The sequence below is a fragment of the Anoplopoma fimbria genome, unplaced genomic scaffold (genome assembly GCF_027596085.1).
Source record: "Anoplopoma fimbria isolate UVic2021 breed Golden Eagle Sablefish unplaced genomic scaffold, Afim_UVic_2022 Un_contig_11958_pilon_pilon, whole genome shotgun sequence".
NCBI lineage: Eukaryota > Metazoa > Chordata > Actinopteri > Perciformes > Anoplopomatidae > Anoplopoma > Anoplopoma fimbria.
In genome coordinates this window covers 1-15,485 of record NW_026551525.1, presented here as the reverse complement: position 1 = coordinate 15,485, position 15,485 = coordinate 1, and the positions used below count along the sequence as shown (strand labels likewise).

The 15,485-nt window shown below is 43.5% G+C and overlaps 28 non-coding genes and 3 pseudogenes across 28 annotated transcripts; all 31 read left to right on the top strand.

Moving 5' to 3' along the window:
• Positions 1-323: 323 nt before the first annotated feature.
• On the top strand, positions 324-442 carry LOC129115607 (5S ribosomal RNA). The gene has a single exon (XR_008533168.1). It is a non-coding gene; the product is annotated as a 5S ribosomal RNA (ribosomal RNA).
• Positions 443-820: 378 nt separating this feature from the next.
• LOC129115604 (5S ribosomal RNA) lies at positions 821-939 on the top strand. The gene has a single exon (XR_008533166.1). It is a non-coding gene; the product is annotated as a 5S ribosomal RNA (ribosomal RNA).
• Positions 940-1,320: 381 nt separating this feature from the next.
• On the top strand, positions 1,321-1,439 carry LOC129115603 (5S ribosomal RNA). Its single transcript, XR_008533165.1, has one exon. It is a non-coding gene; the product is annotated as a 5S ribosomal RNA (ribosomal RNA).
• Positions 1,440-1,816: 377 nt separating this feature from the next.
• On the top strand, positions 1,817-1,935 carry LOC129115602 (5S ribosomal RNA). The gene has a single exon (XR_008533164.1). It is a non-coding gene; the product is annotated as a 5S ribosomal RNA (ribosomal RNA).
• Positions 1,936-2,314: 379 nt separating this feature from the next.
• Positions 2,315-2,433, top strand: LOC129115601 (5S ribosomal RNA). The gene has a single exon (XR_008533163.1). It is a non-coding gene; the product is annotated as a 5S ribosomal RNA (ribosomal RNA).
• A 381-nt stretch (positions 2,434-2,814) lies between these two features.
• LOC129115600 (5S ribosomal RNA) lies at positions 2,815-2,933 on the top strand. Its single transcript, XR_008533162.1, has one exon. It is a non-coding gene; the product is annotated as a 5S ribosomal RNA (ribosomal RNA).
• A 379-nt stretch (positions 2,934-3,312) lies between these two features.
• Positions 3,313-3,431, top strand: LOC129115599 (5S ribosomal RNA). The gene has a single exon (XR_008533161.1). It is a non-coding gene; the product is annotated as a 5S ribosomal RNA (ribosomal RNA).
• Positions 3,432-3,551: 120 nt separating this feature from the next.
• LOC129115598 (5S ribosomal RNA) lies at positions 3,552-3,670 on the top strand. Its single transcript, XR_008533160.1, has one exon. It is a non-coding gene; the product is annotated as a 5S ribosomal RNA (ribosomal RNA).
• A 379-nt stretch (positions 3,671-4,049) lies between these two features.
• On the top strand, positions 4,050-4,168 carry LOC129115597 (5S ribosomal RNA). The gene has a single exon (XR_008533159.1). It is a non-coding gene; the product is annotated as a 5S ribosomal RNA (ribosomal RNA).
• A 378-nt stretch (positions 4,169-4,546) lies between these two features.
• On the top strand, positions 4,547-4,665 carry LOC129115596 (5S ribosomal RNA). The gene has a single exon (XR_008533158.1). It is a non-coding gene; the product is annotated as a 5S ribosomal RNA (ribosomal RNA).
• A 379-nt stretch (positions 4,666-5,044) lies between these two features.
• On the top strand, positions 5,045-5,163 carry LOC129115595 (5S ribosomal RNA). The gene has a single exon (XR_008533157.1). It is a non-coding gene; the product is annotated as a 5S ribosomal RNA (ribosomal RNA).
• A 378-nt stretch (positions 5,164-5,541) lies between these two features.
• On the top strand, positions 5,542-5,660 carry LOC129115592 (5S ribosomal RNA). The gene has a single exon (XR_008533155.1). It is a non-coding gene; the product is annotated as a 5S ribosomal RNA (ribosomal RNA).
• A 379-nt stretch (positions 5,661-6,039) lies between these two features.
• Positions 6,040-6,158, top strand: LOC129115591 (5S ribosomal RNA). Its single transcript, XR_008533154.1, has one exon. It is a non-coding gene; the product is annotated as a 5S ribosomal RNA (ribosomal RNA).
• A 379-nt stretch (positions 6,159-6,537) lies between these two features.
• LOC129115590 (5S ribosomal RNA) lies at positions 6,538-6,656 on the top strand. Its single transcript, XR_008533153.1, has one exon. It is a non-coding gene; the product is annotated as a 5S ribosomal RNA (ribosomal RNA).
• Positions 6,657-7,034: 378 nt separating this feature from the next.
• LOC129115589 (5S ribosomal RNA) lies at positions 7,035-7,153 on the top strand. The gene has a single exon (XR_008533152.1). It is a non-coding gene; the product is annotated as a 5S ribosomal RNA (ribosomal RNA).
• Positions 7,154-7,532: 379 nt separating this feature from the next.
• On the top strand, positions 7,533-7,651 carry LOC129115587 (5S ribosomal RNA). Its single transcript, XR_008533151.1, has one exon. It is a non-coding gene; the product is annotated as a 5S ribosomal RNA (ribosomal RNA).
• Positions 7,652-8,030: 379 nt separating this feature from the next.
• On the top strand, positions 8,031-8,149 carry LOC129115586 (5S ribosomal RNA). The gene has a single exon (XR_008533150.1). It is a non-coding gene; the product is annotated as a 5S ribosomal RNA (ribosomal RNA).
• A 379-nt stretch (positions 8,150-8,528) lies between these two features.
• LOC129115585 (5S ribosomal RNA) lies at positions 8,529-8,647 on the top strand. Its single transcript, XR_008533149.1, has one exon. It is a non-coding gene; the product is annotated as a 5S ribosomal RNA (ribosomal RNA).
• Positions 8,648-9,026: 379 nt separating this feature from the next.
• On the top strand, positions 9,027-9,145 carry LOC129115584 (5S ribosomal RNA). The gene has a single exon (XR_008533148.1). It is a non-coding gene; the product is annotated as a 5S ribosomal RNA (ribosomal RNA).
• Positions 9,146-9,521: 376 nt separating this feature from the next.
• Positions 9,522-9,636, top strand: LOC129115611 (5S ribosomal RNA; annotated as a pseudogene).
• Positions 9,637-10,014: 378 nt separating this feature from the next.
• Positions 10,015-10,133, top strand: LOC129115583 (5S ribosomal RNA). Its single transcript, XR_008533147.1, has one exon. It is a non-coding gene; the product is annotated as a 5S ribosomal RNA (ribosomal RNA).
• A 378-nt stretch (positions 10,134-10,511) lies between these two features.
• LOC129115609 (5S ribosomal RNA) lies at positions 10,512-10,631 on the top strand. The gene has a single exon (XR_008533170.1). It is a non-coding gene; the product is annotated as a 5S ribosomal RNA (ribosomal RNA).
• A 380-nt stretch (positions 10,632-11,011) lies between these two features.
• Positions 11,012-11,131, top strand: LOC129115608 (5S ribosomal RNA). Its single transcript, XR_008533169.1, has one exon. It is a non-coding gene; the product is annotated as a 5S ribosomal RNA (ribosomal RNA).
• A 376-nt stretch (positions 11,132-11,507) lies between these two features.
• LOC129115610 (5S ribosomal RNA) lies at positions 11,508-11,624 on the top strand (annotated as a pseudogene).
• A 372-nt stretch (positions 11,625-11,996) lies between these two features.
• Positions 11,997-12,115, top strand: LOC129115612 (5S ribosomal RNA; annotated as a pseudogene).
• Positions 12,116-12,820: 705 nt separating this feature from the next.
• Positions 12,821-12,939, top strand: LOC129115582 (5S ribosomal RNA). The gene has a single exon (XR_008533146.1). It is a non-coding gene; the product is annotated as a 5S ribosomal RNA (ribosomal RNA).
• Positions 12,940-13,317: 378 nt separating this feature from the next.
• On the top strand, positions 13,318-13,436 carry LOC129115614 (5S ribosomal RNA). The gene has a single exon (XR_008533172.1). It is a non-coding gene; the product is annotated as a 5S ribosomal RNA (ribosomal RNA).
• A 380-nt stretch (positions 13,437-13,816) lies between these two features.
• On the top strand, positions 13,817-13,935 carry LOC129115613 (5S ribosomal RNA). Its single transcript, XR_008533171.1, has one exon. It is a non-coding gene; the product is annotated as a 5S ribosomal RNA (ribosomal RNA).
• Positions 13,936-14,314: 379 nt separating this feature from the next.
• On the top strand, positions 14,315-14,433 carry LOC129115606 (5S ribosomal RNA). Its single transcript, XR_008533167.1, has one exon. It is a non-coding gene; the product is annotated as a 5S ribosomal RNA (ribosomal RNA).
• Positions 14,434-14,813: 380 nt separating this feature from the next.
• On the top strand, positions 14,814-14,932 carry LOC129115593 (5S ribosomal RNA). The gene has a single exon (XR_008533156.1). It is a non-coding gene; the product is annotated as a 5S ribosomal RNA (ribosomal RNA).
• Positions 14,933-15,311: 379 nt separating this feature from the next.
• On the top strand, positions 15,312-15,430 carry LOC129115581 (5S ribosomal RNA). Its single transcript, XR_008533145.1, has one exon. It is a non-coding gene; the product is annotated as a 5S ribosomal RNA (ribosomal RNA).
• Positions 15,431-15,485: the final 55 nt, after the last annotated feature.

Here is a 15,485-nt window from a genome sequence, read left to right as displayed (position 1 = left end):
GGGCGCTGCTGCTTTTTCCAGTGGACACCGACAGGGTGGGAAGGATATAGCTAGATCATGACTTGCCGGTATAGAAATGACACAAATCCAGTTAAATGATGGCTTTCATCATTCCTAAGCTCATCGATCATTTTCTTTTCAATTTTATGCTAACGTATTCTACATTTCAACAGTAAATATTAATATTTTTACTGCACTACATTTGTGATCCTTATAGCCACTTTGTACATTCTGATTTGACATTTAAAAGCTGTGAGTGTGTCTAAAGAGCAAAGCGTGGTGATATAGTATCTTTAAAAGGCCCTTTGGTAGGCACAATATTTGCTTACGGCCATACCACCCTGAACACGCCCGATCTCGTCTGATCTCGGAAGCTAAGCAGGGTCGGGCCTGGTCAGTACTTGGATGGGAGACCGCCTGGGAATACCAGGTGCTGTAAGCTTTTTCACTCCTCTTTACAAAAAGCAGAGGGCGCTGCTGCTTTTCAGTGGACACCGACAGGGTGGGAAGGAAATAGCTAGATCATGACTTGCCGGTATAGAAATGACACAAATCCAGTTAAATGATGGCTTTCATCATTCCTAAGCTCATCGATCATTTTCTTTTCAATTTTATGCTAACGTATTCTACATTTCAACAGTAAATATTAATCTTTTTACTGCACTACATTTGTGATCCTTATAGCCACTTTGTACATTCTGATTTGACATTTAAAAGCTGTGAGTGTGTCTGGCAATCTGCAGGCGCTCCCTGTATAGACGAAAGAGCAAAGCGTGGTGATATAGTATCTTTAAAAGGCCCTTTGGTAGGCACAATATTTGCTTACGGCCATACCACCCTGAACACGCCCGATCTCGTCTGATCTCGGAAGCTAAGCAGGGTCGGGCCTGGTCAGTACTTGGATGGGAGACCGCCTGGGAATACCAGGTGCTGTAAGCTTTTTTCACTCCTCTTTACAAAAAGCAGAGGGCGCTGCTGCTTTTTTCAGTGGACACCGACAGGGTGGGAAGGAAATAGCTAGATCATGACTTGCCGGTATAGAAATGACACAAATCCAGTTAAATGATGGCTTTCATCATTCCTAAGCTCATCGATCATTTTCTTTTCAATTTTATGCTAACGTATTCTACATTTCAACAGTAAATATTAATCTTTTTACTGCACTACATTTGTGATCCTTATAGCCACTTTGTACATTCTGATTTGACATTTAAAAGCTGTGAGTGTGTCTGGCAATCTGCAGGCGCTCCCTGTATAGACGAAAGAGCAAAGCGTGGTGATATAGTATCTTTAAAAGGCCCTTTGGTAGGCACAATATTTGCTTACGGCCATACCACCCTGAACACGCCCGATCTCGTCTGATCTCGGAAGCTAAGCAGGGTCGGGCCTGGTCAGTACTTGGATGGGAGACCGCCTGGGAATACCAGGTGCTGTAAGCTTTTTTCACTCCTCTTTACAAAAAGCAGAGGGCGCTGCTTTTTCAGTGGACACCGACAGGGTGGGAAGGAAATAGCTAGATCATGACTTGCCGGTATAGAAATGACACAAATCCAGTTAAATGATGGCTTTCATCATTCCTAAGCTCATCGATCATTTTCTTTTCAATTTTATGCTAACGTATTCTACATTTCAACAGTAAATATTAATCTTTTTACTGCACTACATTTGTGATCCTTATAGCCACTTTGTACATTCTGATTTGACATTTAAAAGCTGTGAGTGTGTCTGGCAATCTGCAGGCGCTCCCTGTATAGACGAAAGAGCAAAGCGTGGTGATATAGTATCTTTAAAAGGCCCTTTGGTAGGCACAATATTTGCTTACGGCCATACCACCCTGAACACGCCCGATCTCGTCTGATCTCGGAAGCTAAGCAGGGTCGGGCCTGGTCAGTACTTGGATGGGAGACCGCCTGGGAATACCAGGTGCTGTAAGCTTTTTCACTCCTCTTTACAAAAAGCAGAGGGCGCTGCTGCTTTTTCAGTGGACACCGACAGGGTGGGAAGGAAATAGCTAGATCATGACTTGCCGGTATAGAAATGACACAAATCCAGTTAAATGATGGCTTTCATCATTCCTAAGCTCATCGATCATTTTCTTTTCAATTTTATGCTAACGTATTCTACATTTCAACAGTAAATATTAATATTTTTACTGCACTACATTTGTGATCCTTATAGCCACTTTGTACATTCTGATTTGACATTTAAAAGCTGTGAGTGTGTCTGGAAATCTGCAGGCGCTCCCTGTATAGACGAAAGAGCAAAGCGTGGTGATATAGTATCTTTAAAAGGCCCTTTGGTAGGCACAATATTTGCTTACGGCCATACCACCCTGAACACGCCCGATCTCGTCTGATCTCGGAAGCTAAGCAGGGTCGGGCCTGGTCAGTACTTGGATGGGAGACCGCCTGGGAATACCAGGTGCTGTAAGCTTTTTTTCACTCCTCTTTACAAAAAGCAGAGGGCGCTGCTGCTTTTTCAGTGGACACCGACAGGGTGGGAAGGAAATAGCTAGATCATGACTTGCCGGTATAGAAATGACACAAATCCAGTTAAATGATGGCTTTCATCATTCCTAAGCTCATCGATCATTTTCTTTTCAATTTTATGCTAACGTATTCTACATTTCAACAGTAAATATTAATCTTTTTACTGCACTACATTTGTGATCCTTATAGCCACTTTGTACATTCTGATTTGACATTTAAAAGCTGTGAGTGTGTCTGGCAATCTGCAGGCGCTCCCTGTATAGACGAAAGAGCAAAGCGTGGTGATATAGTATCTTTAAAAGGCCCTTTGGTAGGCACAATATTTGCTTACGGCCATACCACCCTGAACACGCCCGATCTCGTCTGATCTCGGAAGCTAAGCAGGGTCGGGCCTGGTCAGTACTTGGATGGGAGACCGCCTGGGAATACCAGGTGCTGTAAGCTTTTTCACTCCTCTTTACAAAAAGCAGAGGGCGCTGCTGCTTTTTCAGTGGACACCGACAGGGTGGGAAGGAAATAGCTAGATCATGACTTGCCGGTATAGAAATGACACAAATCCAGTTAAATGATGGCTTTCATCATTCCTAAGCTCATCGATCATTTTCTTTTCAATTTTATGCTAACGTATTCTACATTTCAACAGTAAATATTAATCTTTTTACTGCACTACATTTGTGATCCTTATAGCCACTTTGTACATTCTGATTTGACATTTAAAAGCTGTGAGTGTGTCTGGCAATCTGCAGGCGCTCCCTGTATAGACGAAAGAGCAAAGCGTGGTGATATAGTATCTTTAAAAGGCCCTTTGGTAGGCGCAATATTTGCTTACGGCCATACCACCCTGAACACGCCCGATCTCGTCTGATCTCGGAAGCTAAGCAGGGTCGGGCCTGGTCAGTACTTGGATGGGAGACCGCCTGGGAATACCAGGTGCTGTAAGCTTTTTTCACTCCTCTTTACAAAAAGCAGAGGGCGCTGCTGCTTTTCAGTGGACACCGAGACGAAAGAGCAAAGCGTGGTGATATAGTATCTTTAAAAGGCCCTTTGGTAGGCGCAATATTTGCTTACGGCCATACCACCCTGAACACGCCCGATCTCGTCTGATCTCGGAAGCTAAGCAGGGTCGGGCCTGGTCAGTACTTGGATGGGAGACCGCCTGGGAATACCAGGTGCTGTAAGCTTTTTCACTCCTCTTTACAAAAAGCAGAGGGCGCTGCTGCTTTTTCAGTGGACACCGACAGGGTGGGAAGGAAATAGCTAGATCATGACTTGCCGGTATAGAAATGACACAAATCCAGTTAAATGATGGCTTTCATCATTCCTAAGCTCATCGATCATTTTCTTTTCAATTTTATGCTAACGTATTCTACATTTCAACAGTAAATATTAATCTTTTTACTGCACTACATTTGTGATCCTTATAGCCACTTTGTACATTCTGATTTGACATTTAAAAGCTGTGAGTGTGTCTGGCAATCTGCAGGCGCTCCCTGTATAGACGAAAGAGCAAAGCGTGGTGATATAGTATCTTTAAAAGGCCCTTTGGTAGGCGCAATATTTGCTTACGGCCATACCACCCTGAACACGCCCGATCTCGTCTGATCTCGGAAGCTAAGCAGGGTCGGGCCTGGTCAGTACTTGGATGGGAGACCGCCTGGGAATACCAGGTGCTGTAAGCTTTTTCACTCCTCTTTACAAAAAGCAGAGGCGCTGCTGCTTTTTCAGTGGACACCGACAGGGTGGGAAGGAAATAGCTAGATCATGACTTGCCGGTATAGAAATGACACAAATCCAGTTAAATGATGGCTTTCATCATTCCTAAGCTCATCGATCATTTTCTTTTCAATTTTATGCTAACGTATTCTACATTTCAACAGTAAATATTAATCTTTTTACTGCACTACATTTGTGATCCTTATAGCCACTTTGTACATTCTGATTTGACATTTAAAAGCTGTGAGTGTGTCTGGCAATCTGCAGGCGCTCCCTGTATAGACGAAAGAGCAAAGCGTGGTGATATAGTATCTTTAAAAGGCCCTTTGGTAGGCGCAATATTTGCTTACGGCCATACCACCCTGAACACGCCCGATCTCGTCTGATCTCGGAAGCTAAGCAGGGTCGGGCCTGGTCAGTACTTGGATGGGAGACCGCCTGGGAATACCAGGTGCTGTAAGCTTTTTCACTCCTCTTTACAAAAAGCAGAGGGCGCTGCTGCTTTTTCAGTGGACACCGACAGGGTGGGAAGGAAATAGCTAGATCATGACTTGCCGGTATAGAAATGACACAAATCCAGTTAAATGATGGCTTTCATCATTCCTAAGCTCATCGATCATTTTCTTTTCAATTTTATGCTAACGTATTCTACATTTCAACAGTAAATATTAATCTTTTTACTGCACTACATTTGTGATCCTTATAGCCACTTTGTACATTCTGATTTGACATTTAAAAGCTGTGAGTGTGTCTGGCAATCTGCAGGCGCTCCCTGTATAGACGAAAGAGCAAAGCGTGGTGATATAGTATCTTTAAAAGGCCCTTTGGTAGGCGCAATATTTGCTTACGGCCATACCACCCTGAACACGCCCGATCTCGTCTGATCTCGGAAGCTAAGCAGGGTCGGGCCTGGTCAGTACTTGGATGGGAGACCGCCTGGGAATACCAGGTGCTGTAAGCTTTTTCACTCCTCTTTACAAAAAGCAGAGGCGCTGCTGCTTTTTCAGTGGACACCGACAGGGTGGGAAGGAAATAGCTAGATCATGACTTGCCGGTATAGAAATGACACAAATCCAGTTAAATGATGGCTTTCATCATTCCTAAGCTCATCGATCATTTTCTTTTCAATTTTATGCTAACGTATTCTACATTTCAACAGTAAATATTAATCTTTTTACTGCACTACATTTGTGATCCTTATAGCCACTTTGTACATTCTGATTTGACATTTAAAAGCTGTGAGTGTGTCTGGCAATCTGCAGGCGCTCCCTGTATAGACGAAAGAGCAAAGCGTGGTGATATAGTATCTTTAAAAGGCCCTTTGGTAGGCGCAATATTTGCTTACGGCCATACCACCCTGAACACGCCCGATCTCGTCTGATCTCGGAAGCTAAGCAGGGTCGGGCCTGGTCAGTACTTGGATGGGAGACCGCCTGGGAATACCAGGTGCTGTAAGCTTTTTCACTCCTCTTTACAAAAAGCAGAGGGCGCTGCTGCTTTTTCAGTGGACACCGACAGGGTGGGAAGGAAATAGCTAGATCATGACTTGCCGGTATAGAAATGACACAAATCCAGTTAAATGATGGCTTTCATCATTCCTAAGCTCATCGATCATTTTCTTTTCAATTTTATGCTAACGTATTCTACATTTCAACAGTAAATATTAATCTTTTTACTGCACTACATTTGTGATCCTTATAGCCACTTTGTACATTCTGATTTGACATTTAAAAGCTGTGAGTGTGTCTGGCAATCTGCAGGCGCTCCCTGTATAGACGAAAGAGCAAAGCGTGGTGATATAGTATCTTTAAAAGGCCCTTTGGTAGGCGCAATATTTGCTTACGGCCATACCACCCTGAACACGCCCGATCTCGTCTGATCTCGGAAGCTAAGCAGGGTCGGGCCTGGTCAGTACTTGGATGGGAGACCGCCTGGGAATACCAGGTGCTGTAAGCTTTTTCACTCCTCTTTACAAAAAGCAGAGGGCGCTGCTGCTTTTTCAGTGGACACCGACAGGGTGGGAAGGAAATAGCTAGATCATGACTTGCCGGTATAGAAATGACACAAATCCAGTTAAATGATGGCTTTCATCATTCCTAAGCTCATCGATCATTTTCTTTTCAATTTTATGCTAACGTATTCTACATTTCAACAGTAAATATTAATCTTTTTACTGCACTACATTTGTGATCCTTATAGCCACTTTGTACATTCTGATTTGACATTTAAAAGCTGTGAGTGTGTCTGGCAATCTGCAGGCGCTCCCTGTATAGACGAAAGAGCAAAGCGTGGTGATATAGTATCTTTAAAAGGCCCTTTGGTAGGCGCAATATTTGCTTACGGCCATACCACCCTGAACACGCCCGATCTCGTCTGATCTCGGAAGCTAAGCAGGGTCGGGCCTGGTCAGTACTTGGATGGGAGACCGCCTGGGAATACCAGGTGCTGTAAGCTTTTTCACTCCTCTTTACAAAAAGCAGAGGGCGCTGCTGCTTTTTCAGTGGACACCGACAGGGTGGGAAGGAAATAGCTAGATCATGACTTGCCGGTATAGAAATGACACAAATCCAGTTAAATGATGGCTTTCATCATTCCTAAGCTCATCGATCATTTTCTTTTCAATTTTATGCTAACGTATTCTACATTTCAACAGTAAATATTAATCTTTTTACTGCACTACATTTGTGATCCTTATAGCCACTTTGTACATTCTGATTTGACATTTAAAAGCTGTGAGTGTGTCTGGCAATCTGCAGGCGCTCCCTGTATAGACGAAAGAGCAAGCGTGGTGATATAGTATCTTTAAAAGGCCCTTTGGTAGGCGCAATATTTGCTTACGGCCATACCACCCTGAACACGCCCGATCTCGTCTGATCTCGGAAGCTAAGCAGGGTCGGGCCTGGTCAGTACTTGGATGGGAGACCGCCTGGGAATACCAGGTGCTGTAAGCTTTTTCACTCCTCTTTACAAAAAGCAGAGGGCGCTGCTGCTTTTTCAGTGGACACCGACAGGGTGGGAAGGAAATAGCTAGATCATGACTTGCCGGTATAGAAATGACACAAATCCAGTTAAATGATGGCTTTCATCATTCCTAAGCTCATCGATCATTTTCTTTTCAATTTTATGCTAACGTATTCTACATTTCAACAGTAAATATTAATCTTTTTACTGCACTACATTTGTGATCCTTATAGCCACTTTGTACATTCTGATTTGACATTTAAAAGCTGTGAGTGTGTCTGGCAATCTGCAGGCGCTCCCTGTATAGACGAAAGAGCAAAGCGTGGTGATATAGTATCTTTAAAAGGCCCTTTGGTAGGCGCAATATTTGCTTACGGCCATACCACCCTGAACACGCCCGATCTCGTCTGATCTCGGAAGCTAAGCAGGGTCGGGCCTGGTCAGTACTTGGATGGGAGACCGCCTGGGAATACCAGGTGCTGTAAGCTTTTTCACTCCTCTTTACAAAAAGCAGAGGGCGCTGCTGCTTTTTCAGTGGACACCGACAGGGTGGGAAGGAAATAGCTAGATCATGACTTGCCGGTATAGAAATGACACAAATCCAGTTAAATGATGGCTTTCATCATTCCTAAGCTCATCGATCATTTTCTTTTCAATTTTATGCTAACGTATTCTACATTTCAACAGTAAATATTAATCTTTTTACTGCACTACATTTGTGATCCTTATAGCCACTTTGTACATTCTGATTTGACATTTAAAAGCTGTGAGTGTGTCTGGCAATCTGCAGGCGCTCCCTGTATAGACGAAAGAGCAAAGCGTGGTGATATAGTATCTTTAAAAGGCCCTTTGGTAGGCGCAATATTTGCTTACGGCCATACCACCCTGAACACGCCCGATCTCGTCTGATCTCGGAAGCTAAGCAGGGTCGGGCCTGGTCAGTACTTGGATGGGAGACCGCCTGGGAATACCAGGTGCTGTAAGCTTTTTCACTCCTCTTTACAAAAAGCAGAGGGCGCTGCTGCTTTTTCAGTGGACACCGACAGGGTGGGAAGGAAATAGCTAGATCATGACTTGCCGGTATAGAAATGACACAAATCCAGTTAAATGATGGCTTTCATCATTCCTAAGCTCATCGATCATTTTCTTTTCAATTTTATGCTAACGTATTCTACATTTCAACAGTAAATATTAATCTTTTTACTGCACTACATTTGTGATCCTTATAGCCACTTTGTACATTCTGATTTGACATTTAAAAGCTGTGAGTGTGTCTGGCAATCTGCAGGCGCTCCCTGTATAGACGAAAGAGCAAAGCGTGGTGATATAGTATCTTTAAAAGGCCCTTTGGTAGGCGCAATATTTGCTTACGGCCATACCACCCTGAACACGCCCGATCTCGTCTGATCTCGGAAGCTAAGCAGGGTCGGGCCTGGTCAGTACTTGGATGGGAGACCGCCTGGGAATACCAGGTGCTGTAAGCTTTTTCACTCCTCTTTACAAAAAGCAGAGGGCGCTGCTGCTTTTTCAGTGGACACCGACAGGGTGGGAAGGAAATAGCTAGATCATGACTTGCCGGTATAGAAATGACACAAATCCAGTTAAATGATGGCTTTCATCATTCCTAAGCTCATCGATCATTTTCTTTTCAATTTTATGCTAACGTATTCTACATTTCAACAGTAATTATTAATCTTTTTACTGCACTACATTTGTGATCCTTATAGCCACTTTGTACATTCTGATTTGACATTTAAAAGCTGTGAGTGTGTCTGGCAATCTGCAGGCGCTCCCTGTATAGACGAAAGAGCAAAGCGTGGTGATATAGTATCTTTAAAAGGCCCTTTGGTAGGCGCAATATTTGCTTACGGCCATACCACCCTGAACACGCCCGATCTCGTCTGATCTCGGAAGCTAAGCAGGGTCGGGCCTGGTCAGTACTTGGATGGGAGACCGCCTGGGAATACCAGGTGCTGTAAGCTTTTTCACTCCTCTTTACAAAAGCAGAGGGCGCTGCTGCTTTTTCAGTGGACACCGACAGGGTGGGAAGGAAATAGCTAGATCATGACTTGCCGGTATAGAAATGACAAATCCAGTTAAATGATGGATTTCGTCATTCATAAGCTCATCGATCATTTTCTTTTCAATTTTATGCTAACGTATTCTATATTTCAACAGTAAATATTAATCTTTTACTGCACTACATTTGTGATCCATATAGCCACTTTGTACATTCTGATTTGACATTTAAAAGCTGTGAGTGTGTCTGGAAATCTGCAGGCGCTCCCTGTATAGACGAAAGAGCAAAGCGTGGTGATATAGTATCTTTTAAAAGGCCCTTTGGTAGGCGCAATATTTGCTTACGGCCATACCACCTGAACACGCCGATCGTCTGATCTCGGAAGCTAAGCACGGTCGGGCCTGGTCAGTACTTGGATGGGAGACCGCCTGGGAATACCAGGTGCTGTAAGCTTTTTCACTCCTCTTACAAAAAGCAGAGCGCTGCTGCTTTCAGTGGACCCACCGACAGGGTGGGGAAGGAAATAGCTAGATCATGACTTGCCGGTATAGAAATGACACAAATCCAGTTAAATGATGGCTTTCATCATTCCTAAGCTCATCGATCATTTTCTTTTCAATTTTATGCTAACGTATTCTACATTTCAACAGTAAATATTAATCTTTTTACTGCACTACATTTGTGATCCTTTAGCCACTTTGTACATTCTGATTTGACATTTTAAAAGCTGTGAGTGTGTCTGGAAATCTGCAGGCGCTCCCTGTATAGACGAAAAGAGCAAAGCGTGGTGATATAGTATCTTTAAAAGGCCCTTTGGTAGGCACAATATTTGCTTACGGCCATACCACCCTGAACACGCCCGATCTCGTCTGATCTCGGAAGCTAAGCAGGGTCGGGCCTGGTCAGTACTTGGATGGGAGACCGCCTGGGAATACCAGGTGCTGTAAGCTTTTTCACTCCTCTTTTACAAAAAGCAGAGGCGCTGCTGCTTTTCAGTGGACACCGACAGGGTGGGAAGGAAATAAGCTAGATCATGACTTGCCGGTATAGAAATGACACAAATCCAGTTAAATGATGGCTTTCATCATTCCTAAGCTCATCGATCATTTTCTTTTCAATTTTATGCTAACGTATTCTACATTTCAACAGTAAATATTAATCTTTTTACTGCACTACATTTGTGATCCTTATAGCCACTTTGTACATTTCTGATTTGACATTTTAAAAGCTGTGAGTGTGTCTGGAAATCTGCAGGCGCTCCCTGTATAGACGAAAGAGCAAGCGTGGTGATATAGTATCTTTAAAAGGCCCTCTTTGGTAGGCACAATATTTGCTGGCCATACCACCCTGAACACGCCCGATCTCGTCTGATCTCGGAAGCTAAGCAGGGTCGGGCCTGGTCAGTACTTGGATGGGAGACCGCCTGGGAATACCAGGTGCTGTAAGCTTTTTCACTCCTCTTTACAAAAAGCAGAGGCGCTGCTGCTTTTTCAGTGGACACCGACAGGGTGGGAAGGAAATAGCTAGATCATGACTTGCCGGTATAGAAATGACACAAATCCAGTTAAATGATGGCTTTCATCATTCCTAAGCTCATCGATCATTTTCTTTTCAATTTTATGCTAACGTATTCTACATTTCAACAGTAAATATTAATATTTTTACTGCACTACATTTGTGATCCCCTTTTAGCCACTTTGTACATTCTGATTTGACATTTTAAAAGCTGTGAGTGTCTGGCAATCTGCAGGTGCTCCCTGTATAGACGAAAGAGCAAAGCGTGAGTGATATAGTATCTTTTAAAGGACCTATGGTAGGCACAATATTTGCTTACGGCCATACCACCCTGAACACGCCCGATCTCGTCTGATCTCGGAAGCTAAGCAGGGTCGGGCCTGGTCAGTACTTGGATGGGGAGACCGCCTGGGAATACCAGGTGCTGTAAGCTTTTTTCACTCCTCTTTACAAAAGCAGAGCGCTGCTGCTTTTTCAGTGGACACCGACAGGGTGGGAAGGATATAGCTAGATCATGACTTGCCGGTATAGAAATGACACAAATCCAGTTAAATGATGGCTTTCATCATTCCTAAACTCATCGATCATTTTCTTTTCAATTTTATGCTAACGTATTCTACATTTCAACAGTAAATATTAATATTTTTACTGCACTACATTTGTGATCCTTATAGCCACTTTGTACATTCTGATTTGACATTTAAAAGCTGTGAGTGTGTCTGGCAATCTGCAGGCGCTCCCTGTATAGACGAAAGAGCAAAGCATGGTGATATAGTATCTTTAAAAGGACCTTGGTAGGCACAATATTTGCTTACGGCCATACCACCCTGAACACGCCCGATCTCGTCTGATCTCGGAGCTAACCCAGGGTCGGGCCTGGTCAGTACTTGGATGGGAGACCATGGGAATACCAGGTGCTGTAAGCTTTTTTTCACTCCTCTTTACAAAAGCAGATGGCGCTGCTGCTTTTCAGTGGTACCGACAGGTGGGAAGGAAATAGCTAGATCATGACTTGCCGGTATAGAAATGACACAAATCAGTTAAATGATGGCTTTCATCATTCCTAAGCTCATCGATCATTTTCTTTTCAATTTTATGCTAACGTATTCTATTTCAACAGTAAATATTAATATTTTTACTGCACTACATTTGTGATCCTTATAGCCACTTTGTACATTCTGATTTGACATTTAAAAGCTGTGAGTGTGTCTGGAAATCTGCAGGTGCTCCTGTATAGACGAAAGAGCAAGCGTGGTGATATAGTATCTTTAAAAGGCCCTTTGGTAGGCGCAATATTTGCTTACGGCCATACCACCTCTGAACACGCCCGATCTCGTCTGATCTCGGAAGCTAAGCAGGGTCGGGCCTGTCAGCACTTGGATGGGAGACCGCCTGGGAATACCAGGTGCTGTTTTTCCTCCTTTACAAAAAGCAGAGGCGCTGCTGCTTTTTCAGTGGACACCGACAGGGTGGGAAGGATATAGCTAGATCATGACTTGCCGGTATAGGAAATGACACAAATCAGTTAAATGATGGCTTATCATTCCTAAGCTCATCGATCATTTTCTTTCAATTTTATGCTAACGTATTCTACATTTCAACAGTAAATATTAATCTTTTTACTACACTACATTTGTGATCCTTATAGTCACTTTGTACATTCTGATTTGACATTTAAAAGCTGTGAGTGTGTCTGGAAATCTGCAGGCGCTCCCTGTATAGACGAAAAGAGCAAGCGTGGTGATATAGTATCTTTAAAAGGCCCTTTGGTAGGCGCTGCTGCTTTTCAGTGGACACCGACAGGGTGGGAAGGAAATAGCTAGATCATGACTTGCCGGTATAGAAATGACACAAATCCAGTTAAATGATGGCTTTCATCATTCCTAAGCTCATCGATCATTTTCTTTTCAATTTTATGCTAACGTATTCTACATTTCAACAGTAAATATTAATCTTTTTACTACACTACATTTGTGATCCTTATAGTCACTTTGTACATTCTGATTTGACATTTAAAAGCTGTGAGTGTGTCTGGCAATCTGCAGGCGCTCCCTGTATAGACGAAAGAGCAAAGCGTGGTGATATAGTATCTTTAAAAGGCCCTTTGGTAGGCGCAATATTTGCTTACGGCCATACCACCCTGAACACGCCCGATCTCGTCTGATCTCGGAAGCTAAGCAGGGTCGGGCCTGGTCAGTACTTGGATGGGAGACCGCCTGGGAATACCAGGTGCTGTAAGCTTTTTCACTCCTCTTTACAAAAAGCAGAGGCGCTGCTGCTTTTTCAGTGGACACCGACAGGGTGGGAAGGAAATAGCTAGATCATGACTTGCCGGTATAGAAATGACACAAATCCAGTTAAATGATGGCTTTCATCATTCCTAAGCTCATCGATCATTTTCTTTTCAATTTTATGCTAACGTATTCTACATTTCAACAGTAAATATTAATCTTTTTACTGCACTACATTTGTGATCCTTATAGCCACTTTGTACATTCTGATTTGACATTTAAAAGCTGTGAGTGTGTCTGGCAATCTGCAGGCGCTCCCTGTATAGACGAAAGAGCAAAGCGTGGTGATATAGTATCTTTAAAAGGCCCTTTGGTAGGCGCAATATTTGCTTACGGCCATACCACCCTGAACACGCCCGATCTCGTCTGATCTCGGAAGCTAAGCAGGGTCGGGCCTGGTCAGTACTTGGATGGGAGACCGCCTGGGAATACCAGGTGCTGTAAGCTTTTTTCACTCCTCTTTACAAAAAGCAGAGGGCGCTGCTGCTTTTTCAGTGGACACCGACAGGGTGGGAAGGAAATAGCTAGATCATGACTTGCCGGTATAGAAATGACACAAATCCAGTTAAATGATGGCTTTCATCATTCCTAAGCTCATCGATCATTTTCTTTTCAATTTTATGCTAACGTATTCTACATTTCAACAGTAAATATTAATCTTTTTACTGCACTACATTTGTGATCCTTATAGCCACTTTGTACATTCTGATTTGACATTTAAAAGCTGTGAGTGTGTCTGGCAATCTGCAGGCGCTCCCTGTATAGACGAAAGAGCAAAGCGTGGTGATATAGTATCTTTAAAAGGCCCTTTGGTAGGCGCAATATTTGCTTACGGCCATACCACCCTGAACACGCCCGATCTCGTCTGATCTCGGAAGCTAAGCAGGGTCGGGCCTGGTCAGTACTTGGATGGGAGACCGCCTGGGAATACCAGGTGCTGTAAGCTTTTTTCACTCCTCTTTACAAAAAGCAGAGGGCGCTGCCGGTTTTCAGTGGACACCGACAGGGTGGGAAGGAAATAGCTAGATCATGACTTGCCGGTATAGAAATGACACAAATCCAGTTAAATGATGGCTTTCATCATTCCTAAGCTCATCGATCATTTTCTTTTCAATTTTATGCTAACGTATTCTACATTTCAACAGTAAATATTAATCTTTTTACTGCACTACATTTGTGATCCTTATAGCCACTTTGTACATTCTGATTTGACATTTAAAAGCTGTGAGTGTGTCTGGCAATCTGCAGGCGCTCCCTGTATAGACGAAAGAGCAAAGCGTGGTGATATAGTATCTTTAAAAGGCCCTTTGGTAGGCGCAATATTTGCTTACGGCCATACCACCCTGAACACGCCCGATCTCGTCTGATCTCGGAAGCTAAGCAGGGTCGGGCCTGGTCAGTACTTGGATGGGAGACCGCCTGGGAATACCAGGTGCTGTAAGCTTTTTTCACTCCTCTTTACAAAAAGCAGAGGGCGCTGCTGCTTTTTCAGTGGACACCGACAGGGTGGGAAGGAAATAGCTAGATCATGACTTGCCGGTATAGAAATGACACAAATCCAGTTAAATGATGGCTTTCATCATTCCTAAGCTCATCGATCATTTTCTTTTCAATTTTATGCTAACGTATTCTACATTTCAACAGTAAATATTAATCTTTTTACTGCACTACATTTGTGATCCTTATAGCCACTTTGTACATTCTGATTTGACATTTAAAAGCTGTGAGTGTGTCTGGCAATCTGCAGGCGCTCCCTGTATAGACGAAAGAGCAAAGCGTGGTGATATAGTATCTTTAAAAGGCCCTTTGGTAGGCACAATATTTGCTTACGGCCATACCACCCTGAACACGCCCGATCTCGTCTGATCTCGGAAGCTAAGCAGGGTCGGGCCTGGTCAGTACTTGGATGGGAGACCGCCTGGGAATACCAGGTGCTGTAAGCTTTTTCACTCCTCTTTACAAAAAGCAGAGGGCGCTGCTGCTTTTTCAGTGGACACCGACAGGGTGGGAAGGAAATAGCTAGATCATGACTTGCCGGTATAGAAATGACACAAATCCAGTTAAATGATGGCTTTCATCATTCCTAAGCTCATCGATCATTTTCTTTTCAATTTTATGCTAACGTATTCTACATTTCAACAGTAAATATTAATCTTTTTACTGCACTACATTTGTGATCCTTATAGCCACTTTGTACATTCTGATTTGACATTTAAAAGCTGTGAGTGTGTCTGGCAATCTGCAGGCGCTCCCTGTATAGACGAAAGAGCAAAGCGTGGTGATATAGTATCTTTAAAAGGCCCTTTGGTAGGCGCAATATTTGCTTACGGCCATACCACCCTGAACACGCCCGATCTCGTCTGATCTCGGAAGCTAAGCAGGGTCGGGCCTGGTCAGTACTTGGATGGGAGACCGCCTGGGAATACCAGGTGCTGTAAGCTTTTTCACTCCTCTTTACAAAAAGCAGAGGGCGCTGCTGCTTTCAGTGGACACCGA